At 42.2% G+C, this 15763-nt stretch overlaps 1 protein-coding gene across 2 annotated transcripts in view; it reads right to left on the bottom strand.

Annotated features, from left to right (window-relative positions):
- Positions 1-15763, bottom strand: part of LOC115116748 (rho GTPase-activating protein 6-like) — an 80923-nt gene that overhangs the window by 38323 nt on the left and 26837 nt on the right. The window contains exon 1 of one of the 2 annotated variants that reach the window (XM_065016043.1): positions 12626-12893. The exons of the other annotated variant lie outside the window; for it this stretch is intronic. The gene's annotated coding sequence lies outside the window, so the exon portion shown is untranslated. Of the gene's footprint in view, positions 1-12625; positions 12894-15763 lie in introns of those variants that run through there. 2 annotated transcript variants of the gene reach the window in all.

Below are 15763 nucleotides of genomic sequence, written 5' to 3'. Positions count from 1 at the left end.
TTATTGTGTGGATACACGTGATATATTGTGAAGATTGTCGTCGGTTTTTCTGATATGAGAAAGTGGTCGAGAGGAAAGAAAATAAGATACATTCTATTCTTCTTCTTCTTCTATTATTTTTACAAATCAAACTCAGAGGTAAAGCTCAAAGCCCTGCTAGTTAATTGGCTTCCGAGTGGCGCAGCGGTTTAGGGGAGGGTTTGGCCCGGGGTAGGCCATCATTGTATAATAAGAATTTGTTCTTAACTGACTTGCATGATAAAAATAATAATACATAATAAATAATGGTTGAGGCTTGAGCAGGTGGCAGTCCGGGGTTGGGATACAGTCAGAAAGTCAAATAAAGCCGTCAATACAACCCTTTCCAAGATTTAATACATCTGGTAGGTAACTTAGCAACCACGTAATGGTTTACTTTCCCCCTTGCAGATTTACATATATTTACATAACAGGCTGTAGCATCTGTCCACACAATTACAGGGTATTTGTTTACAACCCACTCTGATTAAGATGAAAAGATAAGTGGGTTATGTACTGTATACATGGCAAGCAGTGGAGGCTGCTGAGGGGAGGATGGCTCAAAATAATGTCTGGAACGGAGTAAATGGAATGGCATCAAACACATGGTGTATTGGAAACCATTTGTTACGGCTGTCGTCTGAATGAGACCAAGGTGCAGCGTGGTAGGTGTACATTTTGAATTTATTAAATTAACACCAAAAAAACAAAAAAGATAAACGACACGTAAAATATAGTAGCGCTAAACCAGCAACTAACGAAAACAAGATCCCACAACAGAAATTGGAAAAAGGGCTGCCTAAGCATGAGACAGCGATAGACAGCTGCCTCTGATTGGGAACCATACTCGGCCAAAAACAAAGAAATAGACAACATAGAACCCATCAAACCCATCAAACTGAAAACCCATCAAACTGAGAATACATCAAACTGAAAACCCATCAAACCGAGAACCCATCAAACTGAGAACCCATCAAACTGAGGGAACATCAACCTGAGAACCCATCAAACTGAGAACCCATCAAACTGAAACCCCATCAAACTGAGAACCCATAAAACTGATGGAACATCAAACTGAGGAAAGATCAAACTGAGAACCCATCAAACTGAGAACCCATCAAACAGAGGGAACATCAACCTGATAACCCATCAAACTGAGAACCCATCAAACTGAAAACCCATAAAACTGAGAATCCATCAAACTGAGAACCCATCACACTGAGAACCCATAAAACTGATGGAACGTCAAACTGAGGAAACATCAAACTGAGAACCCATCAAACAGAGGGAACATCTAGGTTTTCATCCGGCGCCGACAGAGATGGCCGCCTCGCTTCGCGTTCCTAGGAAACTATGCAGTTTTTTGTTTTTTTACGTGTTATTTCTTACATTAGTACCCCAGGTCATCTTAGGTTTCATTACATTCAGTCGAGAAGAACTACTGAATATAAGATCAGCGTCAACTCACCATCAGTACGACCAAGAATATGATTTTCGCGACGCTGATCCTGTGTTCTGCCTTTCAACCAGGACAACGGAATGGATCCCATGCGGCGACCCCAAAAAACGACTCCGTAAAAGAGGGAAACGAGGCGGTCTTCTGGTCAGACTCCGGAGACGGGCACATCGTGCACCACTCCCTAGCATTCTCCTCGCCAATGTCCAGTCTCTTGACAACAAGGTTGATGAAATCCGAGCAAGGGTAGCATTCCAGAGGGACATCAGAGACTGTAACGTTCTTTGCTTCACGGAAACATGGCTCACTGGAGAGACGCTATCGGAGGCGGTGCAGCCAGCGGGTTTCTCCATGCATCCCGCCGACAGAAACAAACATCTTTCTGGTAAGAAGAGGGGCGGGGGCGTATGCCTTATGGCTAACGAGACGTGGTGTGATCAAAGAAACATACAGGAACTCAAATCCTTCTGTTCACCTGATTTAGAATTCCTCACAATCAAATGTCGACCGCATTATCTACCAAGAGAATTCTCTTCGATTATAATCACAGCCGTATATATTCCCCCCCAAGCAGACACATCAATGGCTCTGAACGAACTTTATTTGACTCTTTGCAAACTGGAATCCATACATCCTGAGGCTGCATTCATTGTAGCTGGGGATTTTAACAAGGCTAATCTGAAAACAAGACTCCCTAAATTGTATCAGCATATCGATTGCGCAACCAGGGCTGGAAAAACCTTGGATCATTGTTACTCTAACTTCCGCGACGCATATAAGGCCCTGCCTGCCCTCCTTTCGGAAAAGCTGACCACGACTCCATTTTGTTGATCCCTGCCTACAGACAGAAACTAAAACAAGAGGCACCCACGCTGAGGTCTTTCCAACGCTGGTCTGACCAAGCTGATTCCACGCTCCAAGACTGCTTCCATCACGTGGACTGGGATATGTTTCGTATTGCGTCAGATAACAACATTGACGAATACGCTGATTCGGTGTGCGAGTTCATTAGAACGTGTGTTGAAGATGTCGTTCCCATAGCAACGATTAAAACATTCACTAACCAGAAACCGTGGATTGATGGCAGCATTCGCGCAAAACTGAAAGCGCGAACCACTGCTTTTAATCAGGGCAAGGTGACTGGTAACATGACCGAATACAAACAGTGCAGCTATTCCCTCCGCAAGGCTATCAAACAAGCTAAGCGTCAGTATAGAGACAAGCTAAGCGTCAGTATAAAGTAGAATCTCAATTCAACGGCTCAGACACAAGAGGTATGTGGCAGGGTCTACAGGCAATCACGGACTACAAGAAGAAAACCAGCCCAGTCACGGACCAGGATGTCTTGCTTCCAGGCAGACTAAATAACTTTTTTGCCCGCTTTGAGGACAATACAGTGCCACTGACACGGCCTGCAACGAAAACATGCGGACTCTCCTTCACTGCAGCCGAGGTGAGTAAAACATTTAAACGTGTTAACCCTCGCAAGGCTGCAGGCCCAGACGGCATCCCCAGCCGCGCCCTCAGAGCATGCGCAGACCAGCTGGCCGGTGTGTTTACGGACATATTCAATCAATCCCTATACCAGTCTGCTGTTCCCACATGCTTCAAGAGGGCCACCATTGTTCCTGTTCCCAAGAAAGCTAAGGTAACTGAGCTAAACGACTACGGCCCCGTAGCACTCACTTCCGTCATCATGAAGTGCTTTGAGAGACTAGTCAAGGACCATATCACCTCCACCCTACCTGACACCCTAGACCCACTCCAATTTGCTTACCGCCCAAATAGGTCCACAGACGATGCAATCTCAACCACACTGCCCTAACCCATCTGGACAAGAGGAATACCTATGTGAGAATGCTGTTCATCGACTACAGCTCGGCATTCAACACCATAGTACCCTCCAAGCTCGTCATCAAGCTCGAGACCCTGGGTCTCGACCCCGCCCGGTGCAACTGTGTACTGGACTTCCTGACGGGCCGCCCCCAGGTGGTGAGGGTAGGCAACAACATCTCCACCACGCTGATCCTCAACACTGGGGCCCCACAAGGGTGCGTTCTGAGCCCTCTCCTGTACTCCCTGTTCACCCACGACTGCGTGGCCACGCACGCCTCCAACTCAATCATCAAGTTTGCGGACGACACAACAGTGGTAGGCTTGATTACCAACAACGACGAGACGGCCTACAGGGAGGAGGCGAGGGCCCTCGGAGTGTGGTGTCAGGAAAATAACCTCACACTCAACGTCAACAAAACTAAGGAGATGATTGTGGACTTCAGGAAACAGCAGAGGGAACACCCCCCTATCCACATCGATGGAACAGTAGTAGAGAGGGTAGTAAGTTTTAAGTTCCTCGGCATACACATCACAGACAAACTGAATTGGTCCACTCACACAGACAGCATCGTGAAGAAGGCGCAGCAGCGCCTCTTCAACCTCAGGAGGCTGAAGAAATTTGGCTTGTCACCAAAAGCACTCACAAACTTCTACAGATGCATAATCGAGAGCATCCTGGCGGGCTGTATCACCGCCTGGTATGGCAACTGCTCCGCCCACAACCGTAAGGCTCTCCAGAGGGTAGTGAGGTCTGCACAACGCATCACCGGGGGCAAACTACCTGCCCTCCAGGACACCTACACCACCCAATGTTACAGGAAGGCCATAAAGATCATCAAGGACAACAACCACCCGAGCCACTGCCTGTTCACCCCGCTATCATCCAGAAGGCGAGGTCAGTACAGGTGCATCAAAGCTGGGACCGAGAGACTGAAAAACAGCTTCTATCTCAAGGCCATCAGACTGTTAAACAGCCACCACTAACATTGAGTGGCTGCTGCCAACACACTGACACTGACTCAACTCCAGCCACTTTAATAATGGGAAATGATGGGAAATGATGTAAAATATATCACTAGCCACTTTAACCTGTTGCTCCTACCCTCTACTTTTTTGAACATTTTGTTAAAAATCGCGCAACATTTCAGCGCCCTGCTACTCATGCCAGGAATATAGTACGTTCATATGGTTAGAATGTGTGTATAGGAAACCCTCGGACGTTTTTAAAACTGGTTAAATCACGACTGTGGCTATTACATAACGTGCGTTACATCGGAAAGCGCAGGAAAACCTGATCACAGAAAATGGAAATAAATATCCTTGCGCCACTTCCAGCAATTGTTAACAGTGAGCCGAATTAGATAAGACCGAGCATTCAACTCCCACAGCATCCCCACGTAGTCGAGTATCTTGTGAATTTAATCATCTTTGATTCTTGGTTGAACCGAAAGAGGGGCACCGCTTACCTCCGGTCTCCGCCCAGATCATTCCGGAAGAGCTCTCTCCTGAAATTTTTCCAAGACGACAGCTAATGATATATACATCGCCTACGGATGATTTTTATCGCTTATTAACGTTTACTAATACCTAAAGTAGCATTACAAACGTATTTGAAGTGTTTTGTGAAAGTTTATCGTCTACTTTTTGAATTTTAAAAAATGACGTTACGTTGTGAAATCGCAGTTTTTTTCGTTTATCACACAGTCTACATATAACGATATCTTGGCTTTATATGGCCCGATTTAATCGAAATAAAGACCCAATAGTGTTTATGGGACATCTAGGAGTGCCAACAAAGAAGATGGTGAAAGGTAATGACTGTTTTCTATTTTATTGTGCGGTTTGTGTAACGCCGAAATGCTAATTATTTTGTTTACGTCCCCTGCTGTGCTTTTCTGTTGTAGTGTATTGGTGCATGCTATCAGATAATAGCTTCTCATGCTGTCGCCGAAAAGCATTTTAAAAATCTGACTTGTTGCCTGGATTCACAACGAGTGTAGCTTTAATTTGATACCCTGCATGTGTATTTTAATGAACTTTTGAGTTTTAACTAATACTATTAGCATTTAGCGTAGCGCATTTGCATTTCCAGAGCTCTAGTTGGGACGCAAGCGTCCCAAGTAGAGGCAAGAGGTTAAACAATGCTACCTAATATAATGTTTACATACCCTACATTATTAATCTCATATGCATACGTATATACTGTACTCTATATCATCTACTGCATCCTTATGTAATACATGTATCACTAGCCACTTTAACTATGCCACTTTGTTTACATACTCATCTCATATGTATATACTGTACTCGATACCATCTACTGTATCTTGCCTATGCTGCTCTGTACCATCACTCATTCATATATCTTTATGTACATATTCTTTATCCCCTTACACTGTGTATAAGACAGTCGTTTTGGAATTGTTAGTTAGATTACTTGTTGGTTATTACTGCATTGTCGGAACTAGAAGCACAAGCATTTCGCTACACTCGCATTAACATCTGCTAACCATGTGTATGTGACAAATAAAATTTGATTTGATTTGATGTGTGTGCGTTATGATAGACTCAGTTGTATATTACACCATATCCTATTCATATCAGCTTTAACGATAGCTCTCATCTGCTCAATCTGTTCCGATGTTCCTATCAGATCTCACTACATCAGACGAGGCTGTGGGAGGAGTTATAGGATGTAATGGCTGGAATGGAATTAATGGAATGGTATCAAACACATCAAACATATGGAAACCACGTGTTTGACTCCGCTCCATTCATTCCATTCCAGCCATTACAATGAGCCCTTCCTCCTATAGCTCCTCCCACCAGACTCCTCTGCAGTACATTCCATGGTTCACCGTCCTATTCAGAGACAGTCTAGAAGGGCATGGTCCCACCATCCTACTCAGAGACAGTCTAGAAGGGCATGGTACCACCATACTACTCAGAGACAGTCCAGAAGGGCATGGTCCCACCGTCCTACTCAGAGACAGTCTAGAAGGGCATGGTACCACCATCCTACTCAAAGACAGTCTAGAAGGGCATGGTACCACCATACTACTCAGAGACAGTCCAGAAGGGCATGGTCCCACCGTCCTACTCAGAGACAGTCTAGAAGGGCATGGTACCACCATCCTACTCAGAGACAGTCTAGAAGGGCATGGTACCACCATACTACTCAGAGACAGTCCAGAAGGGCATGGTCCCACCGTCCTACTCAGAGACAGTCTAGAAGGGCATGGTACCACCGTCCTACTCAGAGACAGTCTAGAAGGGCATGGTCCCACCGTCCTACTCAGAGACAGTCCAGAAGGGCATGGTCCCACCGTCCTACTCAGAGACAGTCCAGAAGGGCATGGTCCCACCGTCCTTCTCAGAGACAGTCTAGAAAGGCATGGTACCACCATACTACTCAGAGACAGTCCAGAAGGGCATGGTCCCACCGTCCTACTCAGAGACAGTCTAGAAGGGCATGGTACCACCGTCCTACTCAGACACAGTCCAGAAGGCCATGGTTCCACCGTCCTACTCAGAGACAGTCTAGAAGGGCATGGTCCTCACATTGACAACTACAGACATGTGTACTAGACTCTCACATTACCCCACCACTCATAAAGCATCTCTCGTTGAACTGTTTAGTGTGACAGCAGTCTTGGATAAGGTTGTTAAGGGAGGGTATACTTACTGGAAACGTTCTAAATTTAACAGGGTCACTAGATGTCTTGTGATAGATTACATAAAATCCTTGAAAGATACCAGCATTTTGTTAGTTTACTGGTCAATTTAGAAAGTTCCAGTAATATCCCCTCCCTTTGCAACCTTATCCAAGACTGCTGTACTTCAGATTATGACAGGTGTCTGTAATTATCTCTGGCCCTCTGTTGGGCCTTATCACATTTAAGATATATGAAATCATTAAATAAAATTATAAATAAAATAAGATGACAAAGCTGTAAAACATTATCCTAAATATAAATCATCAACTAAGTGAATACCATTTGTGTTTAATATGAGGGTTTCAGCATTTAATATCCTATATATATACTATATATACTCACGTGTGTGAGTAGGGATGCTTATTCCTGTTACTAACAGTTCTGATAGTTAATAACATAAAATAGAATGGATTTTCCATTCAGTTTCATGAAATAGTACTTAAATTCATAATGTACTGTAATACTGTAGCATCCTGTATGAAAGAGTTGCCACAATGTGCATGTCCTTGAGTGGTCCGTCCCCAATGCAATTAAAATAAGAGAAAGTGTTAGCCATCACTCAGTGAGGTACAATGAGTAGCCATGAGCAAGGGAAACACAAAGTAGTGAGACTGACAGCTCAGAAAACAGCCATTAAGCACACTTGAGATAGGTATGTTGGGTGATGAATATTCCTCCCTGTTCAGGAAACCATTGAATGGAACATTTAACTAGTCCTGTTCTCCACAAAGACTTCAAACCGCGGCTTGACTCATTTTAGAAACAAATACCGAAAACAATACCAAAACATCTACTACAAGTCCAACACTAATATAATTAACTAACAAAGTGGAAGAGAAACTGCCACCGTCCCAATCTGAACTAAACAGGATTCTGCACGCTGATCAATATTTATGACTGCACCTCAATGAGGTTATTTTCGGGTTGGTTGACTGTTCATTGACTTTCTGATGTCTGGGAAGTTCACAACCTGCACACACAGCAACCATTTATCTAGATCGAGGGGAAACACAACCACGATTTGTTATTTCCAATCTGATGAGGAGATGATAGATAGGACATAGTAATGACAGCTTCTGTGGCACCAAAGATAACTAAAGGAAACTAGATTCTTGGCCTATTCAAAACAATACCATAGGATTTTTTTTTATAGACATTGTGAACAAAAACAGGCTTCAATGATTACTATTATTGAGCTTTTACTAATATAGTGTTGTTGGAATAATGGTGTAAAACAGTTTATCATACTTCATATAGTACTTCCTGCTTTTAAGCAAATATTATTCAGCTACAAGGAGACTCCCCAATAATGTGTTATCTTTCATACTACATGAAGCACAAGGTCAGATGCACATATTTTCAAGGATAATTAATAAAAAACATTACTAAAAAGTGACCATGTAAGTTGCAGTATGATTTTCCTCCTACAGTTTCTACATGTATCACTGAGGTCCAATAAGATTCATAAGAAATATGGCGTTTATCTCAATGGGCTAACAGGGTCTTGTTCATGTATTTGTTTAGTTTTTACATTTGAGTCATTTTGCAGACGTTCTTATCCAGAGCGATTTACAGCAGCAATAAGGGTTAAGTGCCTTGCTCAAGGGCAAATTGACATATTTTTCACCAAGTCGTCTCAGGGATTCGACCCAGCGACCTTTCGGTTAACTGCTAGGGTACCTACAGCCAAAGTCATATTGATAACGCTGGTTCGAAACCAGGTCAGTAACATCTGCAAACAGAAAAATGTAAAGCTTGGCACAGCTCCAGACTTCACTGAAAGCACTGTAACAGGGATCAACAACTACACTGAACAAAAATATAAACACAACATGTGTTTGTCCCATGTTTTATGAGCTGAAATTAAAGATCCCAGAAATGTTGCATATGCACAAAAAGCTTATTTCTCTCAAATTTGGCACACAAATTTGTTTCCATCCCTGTTAGTGAGCATTTCTCCTTTGCCAAGATAATCCATCCACCTGACAGGTGTGGCATATTAAGAAGCTGATTAAACAGCATGATCCTTACACAGGCACACTTTGTGCTGGGGACAAGGCCACTCTTAAATTTGCAGTTTTGTTACACAACACAATGCAACAGATGTCTCAAGTTTTGAGGGAGCGTGCAATTGGCATGCTGACTGCAGGCATGTCCACCAGAGCTGTTGCCAGAGAAAGTAATGTGAATTTCTCTACCATAAGCCGCCTCCAACATCGCTTTAGAGAATTTGGCAGTACGGCCAACCGGCCTCACAACCGCAGACCATGTTTAGCCACGCCAGCCCAGGACTGACACATCCGGCTTCGTCACCTGCGGGATCGTCTGAGACCAGCCACCCAGACAGCTGATTAAACTGAGGAGTATTTATGTCCGTAATAAAGCCATTTTGTAGGAAAAAACTCATTCTGATTTGCTGGGTGGCCCAATGCCCTCCCAGGCCCACCCATGGCTGCACCCCTACCCAGTCATGTGAAATCCATAGATTAGGCCCTAAATAATTTATTTAAATTGACTGATATCCTTATATGAACTGTAAATCAGTAAAATAGTTTAAATTGTTGCATGTGGCGTTTATATTTTTGTTCATTATAGATTCAGTCGTGGGACGATTTGTTTCTTGAGCGGATGGTCAGGGAGCCGGAACATAATTACAAATATTTTGTAGATAGAAAACTGCCCGCAAGAAGCCCAAACAGATATAATATTTGACTAAAACATAATAATTTCAAACCTTGCTTACATTTGTATACTATTGCATATACACTATAAATACAAAATTATGTGGACACCCCTTCAAATTAGTGGATTCAGCAATTTTAGCCACCCCCGTTGCTGACAGTTGCATAAAATCGAGCACATAGCCATGCAATCTCCAGAGACAAACATTGTCAGTACAAAGAGCTCAGTGACTTTCAACGTGGCACCATCATAGGATGCCACCTTTCTGCTATGCGGACAATAGACAGCTGTACATTTCGATGAAACATGGTGAAACCACAAAATTGCCCTCCCTGGAAGCCTGTGTTTCAGACATAAGGAAGTGGATGGCGGCAAATGTTTTACTTTTAAACTCGGACAAAACAGAGATGCTTGTTCTAGCTCCCAAGAAACAATGAGATCTTCTGTTGGATTTGACAATTAATCCTGATGGTTGTACAGTCGTCTCAAATAAAACTGTGAAGGACTTTGGCGTTACTCTGGACCCTGATCCCTCTTTTGACGAATATATCAAGACTGTTTCAAGGACAGCTTTTTCCATCTAGGTAACATTGCAAAAATCAGAAATGTTCTGTCCAAAAATGATGCAGAAAAGTTCATCCATGCTTTTGTCACTTCTAGATTAGACTATTGCAATGCTCTACTTTCCGGCTACCCGGATAAAGGACTAAATAAGCTTCAGTTAGTGTTAAACATGGCTGCTAGAATCTTGACTAGAACCCAAAAATGTGATCATATTACTCCAGTGCTAGCCTCTCTACACTGGCTTCCTGTTAAGGCTAGGGCTGATGTCAAGGTTTTACTGCTAACCTACAAAGCATTACATGGGCTTGCTCCTACCTATCGCTCCGATTTGGTCCTGCCGTACATACCTACATGTACACTACAGTCACAAGATGCAGGCCTCCTTACTGTCCCTAGAATTTCTAAGCAAACAGCTGGAGGCAGGGCTTTCTCCTATAGAGCTCTATTTTTATGGAATGGTCTGCCTACCCATGTGAGAGACCTCGACCTTTAAGTCTTTATTGAAGACTCATCTCTTCAGTAGGTCCTATGATTGAGTGTAGTCTGGCCCAGGGGTGTGAAGGTGAACGGAAAGGCACTGAAGCGCCGAACCACCCTTGCTGTCTATGCCTGTCCGGTTCCCATCTCTCCACCGGGATTCTCTGCCTCTAACCCCATTACAGGGGCTGAGTCACTGGCTTACTGGTGCTCTACCATGCCATCCCTAGGAGGGGTTTGGCGCCCCCCTCAGGTTCGTGCCGTGGGGGAGATCTTCGTGGGCTATACTCGGCCTTGTCTCAGGGTAGTAAGTCGGTGGTTGAAGATATCCCTCTAGTGGTGTGGGGGCTGTGCTTTGGCAAAATCACCCAGATGGGGAACCCTGCACTAAAGTATAGTTACACTGTTTTAGGGGGTGGCGACACAATCTCAGGTATGTTATATTTTCTAAAAACCAAAACAAACCGTATCACAATTCTAGAGATTCAACTTAGCTTCGCCTTCAGACATACTCCAAGAGATGGCTGATAATGTCTGAACTGATCATACATGCTTTCAGTAGAAAAGCAAGTTCTTCTGTCAGGATGTTGTCAGTCAGTCAGCCCCATAATATTTACTAAGAATTCATGCTGGTTCTGACGTCATCATAACCCACAGTCCTTGAACCACCCCTGGTCCTAAGTAACACTTGATTTAATATGAGACCCATTGGCAGAACTCCCTCTCATTTCTGTCAGTGAATTACATTCTAAAATCATCTTTAAAAAAACGAGAAATTAGCTGTAAACTTAAGCAATTAACAGTTCCCGCAATGAATCATTAGTGCAAGGTGAATTGAGCATTAATCCCAGCAGTGATGTAGAACATGCTTTGTGCAGCAATATAGACAGCGAGGAGGACTCACTCTCCCATTGTGGAATTCAGTTTTCCAGTTATAGCCTCAGGTAGGTTCCTTATAGGCCAGGTATGGGGTCATAGAGTTCATAGGCCACTGATGGCTTGAACTCACCTAGATCACTGTCTTTAGACTATCACACCCTGACACCCAGCCCAATTACAGTTTGTGAAGCTACCCACTGGGCACACACTGGTGGAATCAACGTTGTTTCAACGACATTTCAATGAAATTAAGTTGAACCAACGTGGAATAGACGTTGAATTAAAGTCTGTGCGCAGTGGGTATGCTTATTGGTTCTTAGCCCAACACACCGCTGATATCACATGATAAGAGGTCATGTACGATTGCTTACTGAAATTCCCACATGACTGACTCAGCGATCCACCTAATAAGTATGGGGAACTCCTCGTGGACAAGACAAAAGGGAAGCCACCTGCTCTTCAGCGTTCCTGTTGCCTACCTGTCACTGTTAATTACTGGGCAGCAATGTACTGTATATGAGACGTCACTGTAAAGCCAAACGGTCACATGTGCATGTAGCCATTCCATTAAAGACTGGGACACCAACAAAAACAAACCACGGAGAAACGGCGTCCCATTACATTTTAATTGTGATGATTTCTAGGCTATAACACAATGCACGGCATTACATGTGAGGAGCATTTATTTCTTTTTTTAACATAATTTGAAGTTATATGTCATACAAAAGTCTGAAAATAAGCAGACATGAGGCATTTCCAATTACAACTAATATCTCCAAAACGATGTTATCGCTGACACTTTATCGAACCAACATTTTCAATACAAAATGTAGGAAATTCTCAATATCTTTTTTTAATCGTTGACACTTTATCGAACCCCCTTATTTAATACAAAATGTAGGACATTCTCAATATCTTGGATAAACATAGGCAAATGTTGGTTTGTTCAAAAACTACACAGCTGACGCGGTACAGAAGAGCACCGGACAATACTTACAAAGTATGAGATGCGCCTGTTGAAGGGTAGGAGGTCCCCCTTGATCCGAATACCTACACAGCCCGCTATACAGAGCGTTTGTGGAGTTACATTTGAATTTACATCAAGTTTGCTGAAATGTAAGTCGCTACGTCAATGACTGCAAATAGATAACATGTAAGATGTTGCTATATTTGCCCTCAGTTTTACTACATTTGTCGTTTAACTCTCATTTGCGCTTCCCCTTGTCTGGTGAAGCTTAGGTCCTTGAAGAACGAAACGCAAGGAAGCTTGACGATAGACGGGGCGGGGAAGTTTGATGCGCTCTCTCTCCATTGGAAAGTTCAACAACTCAGTTATTAATGACGTGATGACAAACACTGTCACAATCCTCAGAAAGATTCCGCCATTTGTGTTTTAACGCATATTAAACATGCCATCCTTCACACAATACATATTTTCCAATCCAAAATGTACCGACTTGTCTCACTGTGATAAGGTCATACCTCAACATCATTCAATATTGTATTTACGTTCCACTATCAATGTGCTGTCCGTGAAATCTATTTGCGTGAATAATTTGCAAAGCAGACCATTTGGTTGAGGAAGTTGATGGGAGGAATGTCTCTGTGTCGTAATAAAACTGTTTATAGAGTATGAAGTGTCCAGACCAGATGTAATGCATCAGGCCATGTAGATAAATGTAAAGACCTGTGTGATGTAGTAATTATATGGGTAGCCTACTTAAATTACGTGCTATGCAAACGACAGTGCTATGACCCTGCTAAACATGCATTACACTATAATTTGTTGTAGTTGTATTAACCTGCTTCTCACGCTTGAAAATATATTAAATCCAAATTAGATCCAGTCTACATGGTTACAACATGGTCCCATTAGCCTACTGTCCACAAAGGGTAAACAAATGTCTCTATTGCCTGAGAATGTGAATTGACTCTCCCTTATGGAGAAGAGAAATGGACATGTTTGTTATTACTGTGACATGCTGACATCTTCAGCAGCTTTGCCCATCTAAACAGGAACAACTCCTGTTCGAACAAAACAAACAAACTGCAGGTAGAGGCCAAAAACCGTGACCACTCTGTTTTTGCACAACAAATCTAAGTTATAACCCTCAACTTTCGACCACATTCTTGGGATTAGCCTGAGGATCGAGTTTCAAGACATGAGGACACAGTACTTGTGCAAGGATGAACAAAAACGTAAGTGTTTTTCATTGAATATCAGCTTGTTTGACTCGGTTTGTATTTTACATTGTTTTTCTATAACATTTATTATCATATTTATAAATTGTGACATTTTTATGATGCAAACATACAATGTTTTCTGTAATTAGAATGAACCATTTTTCAAGCCAATAACTATTTTTGGCTCAGGGGTTCAATATGATTAGAAGAAACTATAATCTGACTAGGAACGTAGTTGTAAAGCCTATAAATGTGGAAAATTTGACTTTTAATGAGACTTTTAATCAGACTCATGGGATAGCTTTCCTCTGCAAGATAATGGCTCAGTAAAGTTTGATCCAAAATATATCTGATGAAATGGGGTTACAATTTTAAAAAGCTCTTGAGATTTGCATTGCAATCCTCTGTTTTCTCAGTATAGTGTGGAGCAAAGGAGGCTGCTGAAGGGAGGACAGTTCATAAGAATGTCTGTAATGTAAGAGAATGGAACGGCATGTATTTAATATCATTACACTTATCCCGCTCCAGCCATTACCATAAGCCCATCCTCCACAATTAAGGTGCCACCAATTCCCTGTGGTGTGGGGGAATACCAAGATGCCTAGCCCACCAGAAACAGCCATACATTGCGTAACTTTCAGAGCAGGTTGTGCTTTGCTAACATACTGATCCCATCGCAAAGCCTAACTAATTTGATTATTTGAAACCATCCAAACAGCTGGATCGTCATCTTGACTACTTTCTTATGTCATTCTCGGTGGCAACAAAAGTTTTTTTTAAAAGTGTTAATAGGGGACAGAATGCGGTCGGACCGTCAAATAATTGGCATATCCACTACCGTTATAAAGTTTGGGTCACTTAGAAAAGGCCTTGTTTTTGAAAGAAACCATTTTTTTTGTCCCATAAAATAACATCAAATTGATCAGATATACAGTGTAGACATTATTAATGTTGTAAATGTATATTGTAGCTCGAGACGGCTGATTTTTAATGGAATATCTACATCAGGCATACAGAGGCCCATTATCAGCAACCATCAATCCTGTGTTCCAATGTACGTTGTTTTAGCTAATCCAAGTTTATCATTTTAAAAGGCTAGTTGATAATTAGAAAACCCACTTTCAATTATGTTAGCACAGCTGCAAACTGTTGTCCTGATTAAAGAAGCAATACAACTGGCCTTCTTTAGACTAGTTGAGTATCTGGAGCATCAGCATTTGTGGGCTCGCAAACTGGCCCTAACCAGAATAGAAAGAGAGTGGGAGGCCCCAGTGCACAACTGAGCAAGAGGACATGTACATTAGAGTGTCTAGTTTGAGAAACAGACGCCTCACAAGTCCTCAACTTGCAGCTTCATTAAATAGTACCTGCAAAACACCAGTCCCAACATCAACAGTGAAGAGGCGACTCTGGGATGCTGGTCTTCTAGGCAGAGTTGCAAAGAAAAAGTAATATCTCAGACTGGCCAATTTAAAAAAAAAAAAAAAGATTAAGATGGGCAAAATAACACAGACACTGGACAGAGGAACTCTGGCTAGAAGGCCAGCATTCCGGAGTCGCCTCTTCAATGTTGAGACTGGTGTTTTGCAGGTACTATTTAATGTTGAAGAATGGTATTTTCCCCTTTGTTCAGAAATGAAATAATCTCCAAAATATTGCTTTTTTTAAAACAAGCCATAGAAAGTTGGTTGCAATTTCAGTTTAATCCACCAGAAAAGACAGAACAAATATTACAGTAAATATTCTGGTTAAACTAAAATATACTAATTAATTATTTTTTTTAACTATATTTTTTTAGATAAAAAAAAAACAAAAAAAAACGGTATAATCTTTTTAAATTATGTCATAAATAGGACTGGTGGAGTTATATCACACATTCAGCTAACAAAAAAATATGGAAATGTCTGCTATACCCAACATCACAACCAACTAATTGCAGCATTACCGCAGA

Source organism: Oncorhynchus nerka, linkage group LG3 (assembly GCF_034236695.1).
Source record: "Oncorhynchus nerka isolate Pitt River linkage group LG3, Oner_Uvic_2.0, whole genome shotgun sequence".
NCBI lineage: Eukaryota > Metazoa > Chordata > Actinopteri > Salmoniformes > Salmonidae > Oncorhynchus > Oncorhynchus nerka.
Note: the sequence above shows the minus strand (reverse complement) of the source record. Positions and strands in the feature narration are given on the sequence as shown.